The sequence below is a fragment of the Spermophilus citellus genome (assembly GCF_964194105.1).
Source record: "Spermophilus citellus genome assembly, chromosome: 9".
In the NCBI taxonomy this organism is placed as follows: Eukaryota; Metazoa; Chordata; class Mammalia; order Rodentia; family Sciuridae; genus Spermophilus; species Spermophilus citellus.
The window spans coordinates 46,933,953-46,952,379 of record NC_138191.1 but is presented as its reverse complement, the minus strand read 5'-3'; the positions used below and the strand labels follow the sequence as shown (position 1 = coordinate 46,952,379).

Genomic DNA, 18,427 nt, shown 5'->3' with positions numbered 1-18,427 from the left:
ATTTTACATTATATAACGCCTTAATATGGCATAGTGCGATGAATTATCTAGTGATTTGAGGTAGACGGAAATTAAAATTTAGCTTTTTTTTTTATTGGTTGTTCACAACATTACAAAGCTCTTGACATATCATATTTCATACATTAGATTCAAGTGGGTTATGAACTCCCAATTTTTACCCCAAATGCAGATTGCAGAATCACGTCGGTTACACATCCACAATTTTACATAATGCCCTATTAGTAACTGTTGTATTCTGCTACCTTTCCTATCCTCTACTATCCCCCCTCCCCTCCCCTCCCATCTTCTCTCTCTACCCCATCTACTGTAATTCATTTCTCTCCTTGTTTATTTTCCCATTCCCCTCACAACCTCTTATATGTAATTTTGTATAGCAATGCGGGTCTCCCTTCATTTCCATGCAATTTCCCTTTTCTTTGCATGGAAATAAAATTTAGCTCTTAATGTGTAATTTCAAAAGGTTTTTCATTTGTCTGTTAATAGTGACCTCTACAGGTCAAATGTAACAACAACAAAGCATCCATATATAACACTCTAGGGAGAAAGATTTGAGAGAAGACAAGGGATAAAATTGTAATATTAAATTTAAAATTTCTAAGTCTCTCAATGTCAATTTATATTTTATATTGTTAAACCAATAAAATTAGTAGTCTCATAAACATCTATGAACTCAATCTCAAAATAAAGTAATACTTGATAAGGTCTAACTAACTTATTCAAATAGAATTAATAAACTTTGAAGAGCTTAGAAGCAGAAAAACCTAAGGAGTATGCTAATGTTACTCTTTCATTATGAAAAAATGAAGATTATAACATAATATTATGAATTCTTTTTCTGAAAATTATGTGAAAATAAAAGTTGATAATAAAAAATGTATCTTAAAGCTTAGACAGTATGCTTTTAACTCATTCACCAAGGACCTCTTAAAAAAACAGTGAAAATAAGTAGTTGTGGAATTTTTATCTTTGGTATTGGACTTACACTTTAATTAACATGTTATTAATTTATTGATTTTTTTAATGAAAATATACTGATAGGTCCACACAAGATAAATATTTCTGTTTGCAACATTAAATTCGATAGTTCTTTATAAGTAAGCTGGGAAATGTTGCAATAATGTTTAAATTACTTAAACATTTTGGGTTATCATTCTAAAATTCTTTTTAGCTCAAGTCATCAAAATAATTAATCTAATAAATTGACTCTCTAGTTTCAGTTATTATTCCCCAGTTACACTAGATATTCTAATGTACACCTGAAAATTATAAATTAATGCACAAAAACTTTCTCACTTCAACCTTTTAATTCCTTCACACACTTGCATTATCTTTCATATCATTGGTTTCTCAAATTCACTGATCCTTTATACTTTCCCCTCTATGGTCCTACATTTCAAATACTCTCTTGAAATATCTGAAACTCCTCCTCTCTATTCCATTCATGCTACAAGACTAACAGACTCTAACCCTTATACGTTCCTATCTATCCTGGGTAGGTGTGTTTTCAGACAGAAGAATTTGACAATTTCAGGATATGTTTAAGAAATCTATAGTGCCCAATAAAGCTAGTCAGGATCTCTTGAAAACAACAAGATAGGGTTCATTTAAAAAGAACTATTTAGCTTTTATAATGAATAATAATAAGCGTCTGAAATCTGGGATCAAAATGAATTATGAAAAAATATGTCCAGAATTATCCAGATGTACATTTAATAATAGTTATGAAAGAAGTTATTTGTAAATATCTAGGGTTATTTGATACTCTTGGTTTTCTAAAGTTAATTCTAGTCAGTATTAAATGAATTCTTCCTCTGTCATTTTCTTGCTAAATACTCTGTCTCAGTTTCCTCTTGTGTAAAATGAACACAATAGGATACTTAATATGATAAAATGTAAGTACATTAGAAATTCACTTAAACAGTGAGTTACTTTTAATATGTTAGAGAAAATAAATTCTACTAAAATTCATGCAACAGTGATGATTCAGAATTTTGAAAAATCTTAGAAGTATGCTTCCTTCTTCATGTCTTTTAAAGTCATTCTGCTAATTTTGCTCATTAAGCTGAAATATTTTATGCACACCATATAAATTTTGCTAATTATTGAATAGGTTTTAAGCATATTTTTAAAAATGCTAAGAATTATAAATAAAACATTGACTATATTATTCATTTTTAATTTTTAACCTCAAACTCATTAAGCATGACTAGTATCAAAACAAAAAAGAAAGAAAGAAAACTGAATGAGTGTAGGTGAGGATATGGAGAAACTGGAACTCTTGTGAATTGAGGTTGGGAATATAAAATGATGCAATTGCAGTGGAAAACAGTGTGATGATTCCTCAAAAAAAAAAAATCTCATTTTTGGCTAAATATCAAAAGGAGTTGAAAGCAGGCCCTCAAAGAGATATTTACACATTCATGGCAGCATTATACACAAAAGAAATGGAATCAATCCCGGTATCCCTCAATGAATAAAGAAAGAAAATGTGATATAAATATATATGCTATTACATAAAATAAACTTGAGGATATTATGATAAATGAAATAAGTTAGTCACAAAGAGACAAATACTATATATGATTTTACTTACATGAAGTAGCCATACCTCATAAAATTTATAGATGAGGCAAGTAGAAAGATGGAGCTCAGGGACAATGGGGAGAGAGAAGTGGGAGTTGTTTCATGGGTATAGAGTTTCAACTAATCAAAATAAAGCAGTTCTGGATGTAAGTTACACAACAATGTGAATATATTTACTATTCATGAGTACAGTGGAAATTGTAAAATAGTAAATTCTATGTTTTTACCACAATTAAAAATTTCAAAATTATGTAATATTTTAAACATATAGAAAGATTCTCAAAATAATAAGCATCTATGTGCCCATTAAATAAATAAATATTACTTACTTGAAATTACAGAATTAAATACTGGGTCTTCTAGCCCAAATGGATAAATAAAGATTTATATTGTGAAAGGAAGAAACTTTTATAACAAAGAACTTGGAGGAAAGGAGAAGGTATGTAGACATAGATAACTGAGAGCGTAAATTTGGCTGTACAAATGTGATATTGTAACCTGTGATGAAACATTCTGAAATCAGATGCCTTATATAATTTATTCAGATATACTGCAAAAGGGATGGTCAATTTTCTCTAATGACACCATCTCCATTCCCCTAACTTCTGCCAAAGAATACATAATTCTTTAGGATAAGTTCCATGAGAACAAAACAAAAGGAACATCTGTAGAAAATATTGAAAGTAGTTTCACCTTATTTTGTCAAGTAAAGATCTCATGGCTGGATTTACACCTTGCCTGTTTATCCCTTTACCAATATAATTATGAACTGAGATAACTAACATATACACAGTTATATATTTATTTGAATTTCAAAATAAAGGTAGATTTATTGACAAAGAGTAGTCAGAATTTGGTTGATCTGCTACATAATGAAGATAGTCTCTACTAATAAGACAATTTAGTGCGTCTTAAATTTTCTTAAATTTCTTAAATTTTCTTAAATTTACTTTATTTACCTCCACTCAAATGAGAAAGCACATGATTCTAATGACTTGATAAAAAGTCCTCTAAGTCAGGTATTTTTCAAATCTTTGCTTCAAATAAAACTAAAGGATAAAGTTATCAGCAGATAAAGGATTAGGAATAATTTTTAATAATCTGCCATGTCAATTTAGTATTATAAACAAGTTTGGAAAATTGAGTATAAATTCCTTCCATTCTTTGCTACTTATTTATGTAAATGAGAGCTCTGTTATGGTCTGAGTGCTTATGCCCCTGCCCCCAACTTTATATGTTAAAATCCTAACCCCTAAGACAATGGTATTAGGAAGCAGGGGATTTGGAGGGCATTTGGATCATGAGGGAAGAGTTCTCAGGAATGAGATTGTTTCCCTTATTAAAAAGGTCCCTTCTACTATATACAGACACATCAAGATGGCGTCATTTGTGAACCAGAAAGTTGGCCCTTATTAGCCACCAAATTTTCCTATATCTTTACCTTATACTTTTCAGCCTCCAGAACACTGAGGAACAAGATCCCTACTCAGGTAGCACATACAATTTCTACAAAGATTACAAATTACTAGACCTCAATCCAATAAGAATAGGTGATTACCATCAAGAGAGAGAAAGTAGCCAACAGAACAAATCCCCCAAAAGCCAGATGTTGGATTTAGCAGATAAGGACTTAAATCAATTCCCTTTAAAAACTTAATAAAAGAGATGGGGGGAGCTGGGGTTGTGGCTCAGTGGTAGAGTGCATGCCTAGCACATGTGAGGCCCTGGGTTTGATCCTCAGCACCACATAAAAATAAATAAGATAAAGACATTGTGTCCATCTACTAAAAAAAAAAAAAAAAAAAATAGTGAGAGATGGGGAATGGGAACAACAACAACAACAACAAAAATACCCAAATGGACAGTCTAAAGTTGAAAAGTACTATCTGAAATTTAAAAATTATGGCTCTAATTTAATAGCAGATAAGAGATTGCAGAAGAAAAATTTACTTAGGGTAAATACAGGTCAATATCAGTTATCTAATACAAAGAACACAGAGAACAAAGATTAAAAAGTTAATAACCAGAGCCTCAGTGTCTTGTAAACAAGTATCACATAGTTATTAGCAATCTAGGTAACACAATAAATGTGCAGAAAACATATTTCAGGAAATAATTATCAAAAATTATTAAATAATTATCAATAATTATCAAAAATTATCCCAGAGTTGGTTTAAAAATCTACTCAATATTCAAGAATCTTAGTGTAAAACATGCTAAATACAAACAACTACAGTGAGACTGTCATAGTCAAGCTTTTGAAAAACAGAAACAACAAATATTTCACCCAGGGATAATAAAATCTATATATACAGTGAAAGAACAATAATAATAGTGGCTGATTTCATAAAAGGAAGAAAATGCAAACAGAAGTAATTTAACATGCATGGAGTGCTTAAAGGAAAAGAATGACAATCCTGAATTCTATTTCCAGTGATATATCCCATATGCATAAGAGTTTAATGTAGACATTTTCAAATAAAATATGAGATCTACCCCGCAAGAATGATAAAGGAAGTTCTTCAGACTGATGGAAAATGGCACTGGATGGAAAATCACTTAAGAAACAATGAAGAGGACTAGAAATGGTAAATTAATGGGTAAACACTAAAAGAAGAAAAAAGTCATTTTATTTTGTTCCAAAGTATTTCAAAGTAAAAAAAGAGCACTGTATTATGATGTTTATTACAATGCAGATTTAAAATATATGACAACAGTAGCCAAAAGGATGAAGTACAAATGGAATTTTACTACTGTAAGGTTATTACAGTTTTTTATAGTTATGTGAAGTAGCACGGTATTAACTTGAAATATGCTATGACAAATTAAGGATGCATATTGTAATTCCTAGAAAAAGTGCTTACAAAAGAAGTACAAAAAAGTATAACTAAACAACTATGAAAGGAATTTAAGTGGAATTTTTAAAAAGTAGATAAAATGGCTGAGTTTGAAGGTAAGGACAGTGAAAAAGAATTCAAACTATAGCATATTAAACAAAGTGGAAGTGAGAGATTAAATACTTTAGACCAATTTCCCCTTTCTTTGTTCCCCTGGTAATGCATTTCACTCTTCAATATACTGCATTATCAGCTTACTTGTAAAATAATTATTTTAGTTTTCTTTTCTTTTGGAATTGATTGCAGTGACATGCTATGAATGGAATAAGGCTTAATATTCCTCATGTAATATTTATGTTTGTAAAACAGAGAGAGGTGATCGTCTTAGTACAAAGATGTTTGGCAAGAACCAAAAATATACCTGTGTTAATGACTGTGAGCTGAGAGGCACAAAATACCAAATAACTACTAGACGAAAAAAACAATACGGAAAACCTTGAGAGAAAAGCCCTGTAAAGGCAGAGGATTTATATGTAGGTCCACTCTTTTGATTATCCTGATAACATTAACACCTTTTATGGTCAATGGGAAGAAGCTGAATTTGGAAGAGTACTGAGAAAGATTATAGAATAAAGATAGGTTTTTAAATTTATGAGAAAATTTACTTGTTGCAACTTGGCTTGAGATAGCCTAAACTATTTTTATGTTGTGGAAAATGTCTTATAAATTTCAACAAATTAAAAATAAATTAAAATATCAAGATATTTACCTGAGAGTTTGGAAGTCAGAACAATTGATCAATGTAACGATCCTCACTGTTACTCAAGTATCTCAGAGACTAATAACCCTTACAGAGAACTAACCGTAGACATAGGCAAATAGGACCACCCTTAAAGGCATAATACCTGAGAGTTTTAGTACTCTGGAGCAACTTCTGAATAGCTTCTAAGTTCCCAAAACCTTCTAAGTTCCTGAAACCAATCAGGTTTGTAAAGGCATCTGAAGTTCAGACCAGGCTCCAAACAGACCTTATCTCAGTTTTTTCCCTTTGACACTCCCCAGATGGCATACATACTATGGGATTTGTACCTGTAGGAACTGTGGCTGAGCCCTGATTCCTAGGAAGTCCTGAATCAAAGGGGATTATTCTTACTACCTTGAGCAGTATCTCTCTAATAAGATATTGTGGGATTGGCTCCAGAATGTTCCTGGTATGACAATAATTTTTTTTGACTCACTCATGTGAAACACATGCCAAGCTGTATACTTCCTCAGTCCCTCACAAACTTTAGTATTAAACTGTATGTATAGTCCTGTGCATGGGCTATCACCTACATGTATTCTAAACATATACCACTCTTGGTAAACAACACCCAAAGAAGATTGTTATAGCAGTATTCTTTAACTTTCTGTCTCTGGTACTGAGAGTTGTCAACCTACCCTCTCAACAGACTTCACATCACATGTTAAGCCAACTTTCAGTGGTGGCCACGAGAGACTTTTGTTTGAAACTAGACCTTTCACTGTAAATGGTCTCTTCCAATTAATGCTCTTTTTTAATATTTAATCAGTGTGATAATATCATGCTACTGCGGGTAAATTTTAGGCCTTCCCAGGTCTAAGGAACAATCATCATACAAAGGGGACCATTCTTCTTGTACCACCTACAGGACCCTCATTGTTTTGTCCACTATTGGCAGTACATGTTGGTTCAATTTACGTTGAAAGATATAACATTTTAGGAATGCTGTTTACAGACTAAAGAATTCAAGAGAAGATATGGTAGGAAATGGGTTGCTATATGTATATTCTATAAAATGACAAATGATAAATTTAACAAAACTAGAAAATAAATTATCATTATAATTATTGCAAGTTCTAGCACTTATATGAGTGTCACCACAATGAAATACTTTGAGAAAGACAGTGTACCAGTATTAACAGCAACATGATGGATGATACAGCATCATATGTAGTAATTAACCATCATTAAATTAATAGTACTGGAAATACAGAGGTAAATTAGTCTGTTTAAACAAATGGGTTCCAGAGAGCCATGTATTGTGAATAATAAGTGTTGCTATCTTTTTATTGTGATGGGAAATATTTGATTATATAAGAATTGTACTTTTGTCAATAAAGAAAAAAGAAAAGGTTCCTGAATACAAACAGGCAGGGATAGAGCCTGAACACTATGAAGAATCTTCATTTGCTCTTGATTGCAACAAACAAATATGTATGTGTCATTCTCTATTCACTATTCTAAATCTTAATCAATAAATTTCTAAGACTTAATAGATCTATGCACTTTTGCAAATGCTTTAAGTCAAATTATTTATTTCAACAATGAGTCTCCAAAAACTTATTTTTATTGTATCCTATATATTCTAGCAGTGCCCCTACTTTTGTGAAAAGGCAGGGGCCAATGATGTGTGTAAGAGAGTTCGAGGACAGTAGAATTAACAACTATGTTTGAGACTCTGTACTAGATATTTTATATATATATATATATATATATTTGAGAGAGAGAGAGAGAGAGAGAGAGAGAGAGAGAGAGAGAGAGGGAGAGAGAAAGAGAATTTTAATATTTATTTTTTAGTTTTCGGCAGACACAACATCTTTGTATGTGGTGCTGAGGATCGAACCCGGGCCGCACGCATGCCAGGCGAGCGCACTACCGCTTGAGCCACATCCCCAGCCCTAGATATTTTATATTAATTACACATCTAATCCCCACAATTGGTCTATAAGATAGACATTTATTCATTGATTAACAATGAACAGAAACTTAGAAAACAAGTTGCTCAAAGTCATACAACTAGTAATTAACAGAACCAGGATTGAAATTCAGGTCTGTGTTCAATGCTATAGCTAGTCAAATTTTAAGCTGAAACAAATAACTTATTTCTATCCAGAAGAGTTTGTTTCAACAATGATGACTCTTGGAAACAAGAATACAATTCTAAATGTATCTCAACAATAATTTTTACAACTATATAATTTGTCTTTGTGAGTAGACATTTATACTTTTAAACTTTCCTGGCATTCTGCTTTTTGCAAAAAAAAATTATTTAACAATATAAAGCAAAGTTTAGTCTATCCATATCTAGTTCTATAGTAAAGGAATATAACAACAACTTTAAATTAGATTTTGCTGCCATCAATGAGAAACTAAAAAGGTCCACTGAATACCAATTTTAAAGTGTAGGGTTAATGCAGTTATAAGGAAACTCATTTTGGAAAATGCTGATCTTTAATGGTAATTGACCAATTAAATAGTACAACTGGAAAAGGGTCATCCTATTTGGTGTTCTGGTAAAACTGAATGCAGGCAGCAAACAATTTTTTTTAAAACCTTGATTGATTTTTATGTGATACCCAGATTGTTTCTTTCAGGGAAAATAATCTTCATTCTGAGCATAATGTAAAGGAAGTGATATAGCAATAGCTAACATTTAGATAATGCTAATCACCAGACACTGTTCTAAATGCATCATACACATTAACTCATTTGATTCTTACAACATCCTTATGAGGAAAATACTATTTTAACTATTTCATCACCATTTTATAGAAGAAACAGTTGAGACAGAGGTTAGCTCATACAACTGGTTAGTAGCCAAGTGGAACTTGAAGCCATCAATCAGATTTCAACCTCTATGCTTTAATCACAACACAATACATCTTCTCTGTGTGGTGTGGTGGTGAAGAGGATAAACTCTGGAACCAGACTGCCTGAATTAAAAATTCAGCTTCACTACATACAATATGTGACTTTGAACACAAGTTCTCTTAGCCTCAGCTTCCTCCTTTGCATACTAAAATGATAAAAAATCTTTATCAGGGTTGAGTGAAGCAGTCCACTTAAAGCACTCAGCATGATCATTATGATAATGAAATAACTTTCTAGTAGATAGGGTAGGGTGGGGGTAGATTAAATAAGATTAAATAAGAGACAGATTAAATAAGAGACAGATTAAATAAGATTAAATAAGAGACAGATTAAATAAGAGGTAGATTAAATAAGAGACAGCCTAATTCTTTTGTAACCCCAAATGGGGAAAAAGAATCAACCAATATGTGGATATATTAACATATAAATATTATATATCCTTAAACTTGGACTTGATGTTTTTACAAAAATACTTAAATATTATTATATTAAATATTATTGAAACATTTTCTAAGAAGCTCCTGATTAATCACAACATATATTTATAACATAACATTGGCAAATCCCTCCTAATTAAATTCTGAATAAATGCTTTTTCCACTTACAATTTTATTGAAAATATTAGCTTGTAGTTAAATTTATGCACATTTTTAATATATATCACCTGAGGAAATTATTAGTAAAAAAGTTAGTTCATTTATTAAAATCTTCTTTACAGTTTGACCATACTGTGTTCCAACACAATATCATTCCTATGTCATCAAAAATATTGATGATACAATTCTTAAAAGTCCCATATTGTTTTCTTCAGATTTTTCTTTCAAGTTGCTGACACCCATTCTGAAGTGGTGATCCTGTTGCTTTCCTAATTAAATAAGCTCAACTGTTTTTCCTCTAATTCTATTACATTTTGTGAAACTTCTATTCAAAACCAACAGAATGTTGCTTAACAAATTAATGTTTCAATATTCTGCCATTTATCTTGTGTGTTGCATGGATTTGGTCATTGCAGCTTCTCTTAGCTTTGCAATTTACCTATTTCAATAAATTCAGTAATATTTCCTGGTTCAAGTGCATTACTTAATATGTAGTTACATCACATGCAGTTTCAAAAACACATAAATTAATGAAGTAAATACAATCTAAATTACTATACCATGTAAAACATGTACAGGCACTGACTACTATGCTACAATTGATACTTAGTTGACAATAATTATAAAATGCATCCTCATTTTAGATATGTTAATATTTGGAAAAATGAGTATCATTAATTTGGCAAGCTGTATATCCAGCCCCTCTAACTGGAACATTTTTAACGTTCTCAAACTTCATAGTTTGAAATAGAGAGAGCTACTGTCCTGTAGCAGTGCTAACAAGAGAAATACTATCTACTAACTCATCTACAAAAGTCTAGATAAAAGCTTATGAGATGTATTTAATACAAAGTTGACCTGTTCTCTTTCATATTTGTGTTCAGACCTTTCCTCATATTCTACACCCATTATTTGGATTAATTATGCTAAGTTTTGAAGAACATATTATACTGTAAGAATTTGCTCGTTTTTTTTCTAAATCTTAAAGACAAGTTAACTACATACCAGAAGTTCAAGGTTATGTTTTAAATTTAAAGGCTGTGATCATTTAGTTAAAATTCCTTGGCTCTTCCAGACAAAACTGTTGAAAGGCTTGCACAAAGTTGAGAATAAACATTCAATTGGATCTTTGCATCTCCAGCATAAAAGTAATTAAATACAATTTTTTTGATGATGGCCATTAAGTTACTGATAATTGTCTTTTTAAAATCTTAATCTTTATAGTGTTTGTATCCATTTTTAAAATTCTATATTAATACTGCTTAATAATCACACAAAAATAAGCCACACAGAAATAATCAAAATGCAGTATAACTTTTCAAAGTATATAAACAAGTTACACAAAGCAGAGGTTAGAGATTAAAAGAATATTCAGACTAAAACTGAAATCTCAAGTTGACATCTTCTTTAACAATCTTCCTTAACAAAATAAGTCATTCTCTGTTCTTAACAAACTAAAGGTGAAACTTTATAGTCCAACTATTTGGACTATAATTATATTCTTTTTAAAAATATTCTTCCGTTTTAGATGGACTCAATAGCTTTATTTCATTTATTTATGTGATGCTGAGGATCGAACCCAGTGCCTCACATTATGAGGCAAACACTCCACCACTGAGCTACAATCCCAGCCCTATAATAACATTCTTACATGCAATTTTTTAAACTGTTGTTTTATCTTTCATATTTACCTTCAAAGTATTTTAGCTTTTTCAGGTATTTTAGAAATTAGAGTACTTTAGGATTTAAAGTATTTTAAAGTATTTTAAAATTTAGAGAAAATATATGCAATAAATTCCAGTTCATTTATTTATTTACACACCTGAATATATTTATGTACACAGGACTCTGCTGTAGGTTATGGGAGACTAAATATACAGAGTTACAAAATATGCAGCAAGAAAAACAAAATGATAAAAAGTAATAATATATGGTATAATATGGGATTAGATGTTATTTTAAGGGCACTGTATACCTTTAGGGATTAAAAGACTTCATCATCTCTGTTATGTTTTATCAGTTAAAATTTGGTTTGGTTTATATATCAAAGATTCAAATTCAGTAATCTAAGACAAAGGTGCTCCATTTTTAACCTGGACCTTGTAAGGGTATCTGAGGAAACATCTTTATTTCTGTAAACACGAAGAATAGAAAGAGTGTGGAAGGTCATATTTAGAAAGATTTTATGGGCCAGACCTGAAAGGACACTGAATCACTTTTATTTCCACTGGCTGGAACTAATGACTACTTCCAAATGCAATGAGACCCTGGAAATGTTTCTCAGTTGAAAAGAAGAGAAAGTTGTGGTTTGGGTGAGCACTTAGCAGTTGTGTAATTTTTCCTCAGAGGGTATTTGTAATCATTAAATGAATTATTACACATGGAGCACTTTAATGATATCTTTTTCAAGATAAGAGCTCAATTAGTGTCTGCTATTATTATTTTTCGTTCTTTTCCCAGAAATTCCAGTTCTCCAATACAGAATAACCAAGTTTTGTTAAAAGCATCTTAAAAAAGTATTTCCCCCATTTCTTTTGTCCCCCTACTGGTGCTGATCCAGAGTAGTTAATTAAAAAGATCTAGTTGACTGAAATAAAAATTTAACTTCATATGAAATTTCTAAATTTCCATATTACATATTATTGCTTACATAGATTATTATTATCCTAAATGTGAACAAAGATTTTCTCTCTGTAAATTTTATAGTTAAGTAGGATATATAAATTAAATTTTGCTAGTTTAAATGTTTAATTTGTAACATGTACAATAGGATTATTATTTCTTCTTCCAATCCATGACATTCTGTTAAAACAATTTAGCAGGGGGGATGGGGGGGTGGATGCCCACACTAGTGTAATTGGACTAGATAAGAGTAAAAAGGAATTCATGAGAAAAGTTTTGCCTATTAAAGTAAATTTGTAATTGATAACCAAGTACTAAAAACCTTCATTTAACTAAATGTTTATCTTGTTAAATATTACTGTCTTTGGAACTTGTGATTAAATAATTCTTTTAGGAAGCAGTTCAATATGGAAATTAGTGTAACTATATCTTATTTTATCCTGCTTAAAATATAGCATTATAAAGTTTTCACATTGTACTTTGAAATCACAAACCATTAACTGTTTCAGCATGCCATTAAATTGTGCATTCCAATTCAGAATGTGGCTCTAATGATCTCTTAAATGAACTTACCTTAAATAAATTAATGTTAAAGGAAAGCAACAGTTTGGTAAACATGGTGTCTGAAGGATATTATTAAATGTAAAAGAATATGTGTGGCAATCACTAAACAGTGAACAGAGCACATTTAAAAAAAAATTCCAAAAGCTATATGAAATTTTTGAGATTGTAATTCTCTAAGTTCTTTCTAACATCTCCTTTTAAGAACCAACTAGGACACCATGAACATAGTCTGGTACAATGTTTGGTACAATGGATAATAATTGATGTTGGGCAAAAGTAAAGAATATCTAAATAGACTGACAACTTTATGTGTTCAATAATGCCCTTTACCAAACACCAAGAACATACTTACAGGTTAGGTGCATTAATTGTTACAGCAAGAAAGAATGCATACTATGGAGAATTGTGGGACTTTTCTGTAAGGAGATGTTAGAAAGAACTTAGAGGATTAGAACTTTGCATGGATAGTTTTGTGATGATCAAATAAGGATAGAACATCCTTATGTAGACAGGATTCTATCAGAAAGTTGGGACACTTAATGATTGGTATCTCAGTAAATATAATCTGTAGATAAAGCACACAAGAATGCAGATAAAGCTATAAGTGGAAAAACATCAATTACTCACATTAGCTTAGAGAAGGAAGTGTTTCCTCTCTTTGGCTTCCGAATTGTTCATGTTTTATTTGTGTGCAGCATGCTTATCAAGAGGCCAGTTTTTGTCTTGCTGCATCATGGTCACAGAGTATCCTTTTCTGATGTTGATAAATTGTTCTATTTTTCACCAAAACTTACCTCTGAATGTCTGGCCAGTTCAGAGAAACACCAAAGTCTAGTGGACAGTACTATCCCTGAGGAGTTCTTGGAGAGGGGCAACTCAAATCTGGACACGTGGGGTCCTTGGAAAATGTGACAGAAAAGATTTCAGCATACCCTAGTCAGAGACACAAATTTATTTAGGAAAGCAGAAAATCATGAGAGAATGTCACCTATCTTGAGAGAGATGTCTTTTATGATAAAGTACGAATATACACTCAAGGGAGAATGCCAGCCATTTCCAGAGGGAAAGAAAGCAACTCCTTGGTGTAGTGTGTTAATATTTATAGAGGAACAGTGACTAGGAACTGGATTAGAGGTGTTATCAGGACAGAATTATCAATTTCTTGTCAGTTTTTACTGCACTTGCAAATTGCTTGAATTGTTAATTTTGCAAGCAAGTATGTGGCCCAAAGGGATTGGGCCATGGACTTGGACAAAGGCTGGGTTGCTCAGGGAATATTTGTTTTACATCTCAGAGGTTTATAGGAATTCCTACATTCTAACATATCTTAAACCCTTCTCTTTTAAGTCTCTTGCTTTTCTGAGTCCCAAATTCCTCAATACCAGGCCAGTTCCCAAATATCAGGGTCTGCTTTTTATTCTTAAGGAAGTGCTTACAAAAATAATTATAGTCAGCACTCCATATCCATGGGTTCTTCATTCAAAGATTAAATCCACCAAGGATGGGAAATATTTAGAAAAGATGAATCTGTACTGAAACTGTCATTATTCCTTAAACAATGAATATGACAACTATTTACATAGCATTTACATTGCATTTTAGGTATTCAAGTTATCTAGAGATGACTCAAAAGTACACAAGATGGGTGTGTATGTTACATGCAGAAACTATGCCATTTTATATAAGGAACATGAGCCAAGATTTGATATGGTTGGGGGTAGGAGGTTCTGGAACCAATATCCCTATGGGCAGATTTCAAGGAAGGTCGGCAATTGATTTGAACTAGTAAACATATACATGAAAGATTTTACTAAGTTCTGTACTACCTCATCATCTGTATTGATAGAGTGAATTTTACTAAATTTAATGTTTTATTATAACTAATAACATGATTTTTTAAAAAATCTAATTTTTTATATTACCTAATGGGCTTCCACTTTATACTTTGCATCATATACAGAAAATTTTATCATTAAAACTAAAAATGTAATAAGATTTGAAAACATGGAAAAATTAAGTTGATATAAGAGCTGGATTTTTATTTGCTTAGGAGTACAAATTTTAGACAAAATAACAAAGTTCATAGGGCAGAAATAATTATTCACTAACATTTTTGAGCTTTATAAATCAATTATTAACTAACACTGAGTGCTTGCTATGGGCCAAATTACTGACAAGTAGTAACTAATTTACTCTTTTCAACAATATGAGTTCTATCATTTTCCCTATTTTACAGGTGAAAGAAAAATAGAATTGGACACCCTGTCTGTGTGAATTCAGAGGTAAGTCTTCAATCTTACCTCTCCTACTAAGGAGGTTCCACTAGGCCAATAATCAAAGTTTAAGATTGTGAAACATCAACAGCCAGAGTAGACCCTTAACATGAGGATTTAGATGATATGGTACCAGTCATTGATATTGTAATTATTTTAGACTAGATAACACAGTGTAATATTAGTGTAAAACAGAATGGCAAAGTCATATTTAGTTTATATATATAGTTTTCTATACATACTCTGTATATATATATATATATATATATATATATATATACACACATTACATGTGACTAAATGAGTAGATCTTTCACAAGAAAATGAGTTAGATCCTTTCATACTGTTTCACAGAAGAAAGAATTAGTTGCACTATGAATATATAATAACAATTATATATTATTTAAAAATTCCTTAAAACGATTCTTTCCTTTAATTTTTAACAAGTATATTAAACATGTCTATTAATTCTTAGACATCAATTTTCTTGGATCTGCTATAACCATGAATCAAAAAAAGGCACATGAACTTTTCATTCACCTCCTCATATGCAACTTTGAAAAATCATCTAGCCAAAAGTCAATGTACTGATAACCCAAAATCTAAATCTCAGAAATGTAATTGAGACAGAGAAATTGTAATTACTGACAAGGATAGGAGCTGAATAGACATAGGAGTTGTTGCTAGTGATTCCAATGGACAACATACAATGAGTAAAGAAGTGGTGTTAGAGATAACCAAATAGCAGTTAGAAATTAGGAAACAGATTTTAATGAATAAGGTACCTGGGAATAAGAAAGAGCATTCTCAGTGTCTGACATTCTAAATTCAGCCCCCATGAAGCCCAACATTATCATTTTCATTCTTTGGAATTCTAGGAAATCTGAGACTTTATAGTAAACAATTCCTTTTTGGTGGGAGAGGTACTGGGGATTGAACCAGGGGCAATCAACCACTGAGCCACATCCCCAGCTCTAGTTTGTATTTTATTTAAAGACAGGGTCTCACTGAATTGCTCAGCACCTTGCTTTTGCTGAGGCTGGCTTTGAACTTGCAATTCTCTTGTCTCAGGCTCCCAAACCACTGGGATTATAGGTGGTGCCACAGGATATAGCAACATTTACTTCTTTTTTAATCTAGTTTATATTAGTTTCTGTACCTTAAGACCAAAAGAATTTGACAGAATAAACAAAAGTGCATATAGTGGAAAGCTTTAATAATGCCACTTCATATGAAAGGTTGGAATTCCAGCTAGATTACAATTTTTAATTGTGTTCCTGGGATAACCCCCACCTGACAGTCAAAACAGAGTAGGAACATCAGTCCTACAACCTTAAGGAATTAAGCTCTTCCAACATCTTGAATGATCTTGAAAATGAATTCTCTTTGGAGCTTTTCCATAAGATCCAACACATTTATTTTGACCCTCTGAAAGCCAGAGCAAAGAAACCAGTTGACCAATCTGGACATCTGACCTGTGGAACTGTGGGACTGTGAGAAAATCAATTTGCATTGTTTTAAGCCACTCAATTTGTGGCAACCTGTTAAGCAGTGATAGGAAATGAATACATTATCTCAGACCATATACCTGCCACTGAATCTTCAGGTAACTATAATCATTATAAGGATCCAAAGTAAACCTAGCCCAATTGCTGATCCATACAACTATTTGATGATTTAGGCCACCAAGATTCTTTGGTTTATCAGACATTAATAAAAAGCTGATAAATAAAAATAAGTACTGAAGATTGGAATCTGCAGTATTAAAAATCTGGAACAGATGACACTAGCTTTAGGATTAAGTAAAAGGTTGAGCCTTAAAAAGCATAAAGTAAGCTGTTAGTGAAGTCCCCCTCACCAAAAAAAAAAAAAAAAAAATTGTGAGGAAACTGCTTTAAGAAGTCAAGAGAAGGAATCATATACCTAGATGATATATCCTGATGAGGGTATGATAGTAGAAAGCAAACAGTCAAATCCCTAGGAAACAGAAACATGTAAAGATGCAGACAGAAAGAAGGTCTAAGTAAAGGAGATTGAAAGGTTTTTTTTTTTTTTTTTTTTTTTAGGAGAGTAGTCATGTAACCAAGAAAGAATAATCCAAGCAAATCAACATTCAAAGAAGAGGCCAGAAAGCTGTGAGAAATCTGACAATATGGATTCCAGTATTCTTAAATATATGTACTTTTGACTTATACTTGCACTTTCATCAAATTATCCTACAGAAAATTAGAGAATTTTTTAAATTGATAGAAATTTTCAAAGGCAACCATTAAGTATTGATTAAATAAATGATGACACAGCCATATTGTGCATTTACAAAATGTTGGATATTGGTTGGCATTTCAGCAAATAACAGAAGGAAGTTCACTCTCATACCTCCTGTTTCTCTACTTCTCTAAAGCAGGCCATAAATCCTAGCTTATAGCAGTTTCTCCTCTAAAGCAGTCCATAAAAGCAACCTTTCCCAGATGTAGGTCATAAAACCCTCATTCCAGAGGAGTACACCCAATTTCTGGAAGAAAGGAATGTTCTCATCTCTGAAGTAAGACACACCAAGAATCTGAACAAATAGGTCTCACTAAGTTTCCTCTAATTTGTTAACCTTTTGATTTTCAATTGTACTTCTGCATAACTGTCCATAAAATATACTGATTTCCATGTTTCTTTGGGTCTTCATTTCTAAAGGCTACCATATCATGTAAAACTTATATTAAATAAATCTATATGCTTCTCTCTTGTCTGTAAGAGTCTCAGCCATAAACCATGCAACCAGTGAGGAAGACATTACATTTTCATATGTGTGTTTGTATGTATGTATATATATGTGTTCGCATACCTTAAATAGATATACATGAATGTGTATCAGAAAAATATCTTAACATATATAATGATATCTGAACATATTTAAATACACACACCTAATGTTAAAGGAGTCATCAGCATAATTGAATAATATTTTTATTATTTTTTCATTTATGTTACTATTTTAAAATTTTCCTATTATAAATAAATGTAAGGCAAGCTTCATTTTTTTAAACTTTAACATTAGTGAAGACATCTTTCTCTGCAAAGAGTGCCAAGAAATACTAAATACCACAGAAAATAATTTTTTTAAAAAAGTGATTATTTGGCCTGGCATTCAATAGTTTATTCACAACTTAAGAAAAAAAAAAACATTTTATTTGAATTTGAGACCCCTGGAGTTAATGAACAGGAGTCCTCACTTCAGGAGGATGACATGAAGACAAAACAAGAAAA

General features: G+C 31.6%; 1 long non-coding RNA gene across 5 annotated transcripts in view; it reads right to left on the bottom strand.

Annotated features, from left to right (window-relative positions):
- The window catches only part of LOC308655173, a 256,086-nt gene that overhangs the window by 219,893 nt on the left and 17,766 nt on the right, over positions 1 to 18,427 (bottom strand). For 4 of the 5 annotated variants that reach the window (XR_014023400.1, XR_014023401.1, XR_014023402.1 and 1 more), the window contains exon 2: positions 13,691 to 13,794. This is a non-coding gene — a long non-coding RNA (uncharacterized lncRNA). Of the gene's footprint in view, positions 1 to 13,690; positions 13,830 to 18,427 lie in introns of all 5 variants that reach the window. The other variant, XR_014023403.1, reaches the window with a different exon arrangement.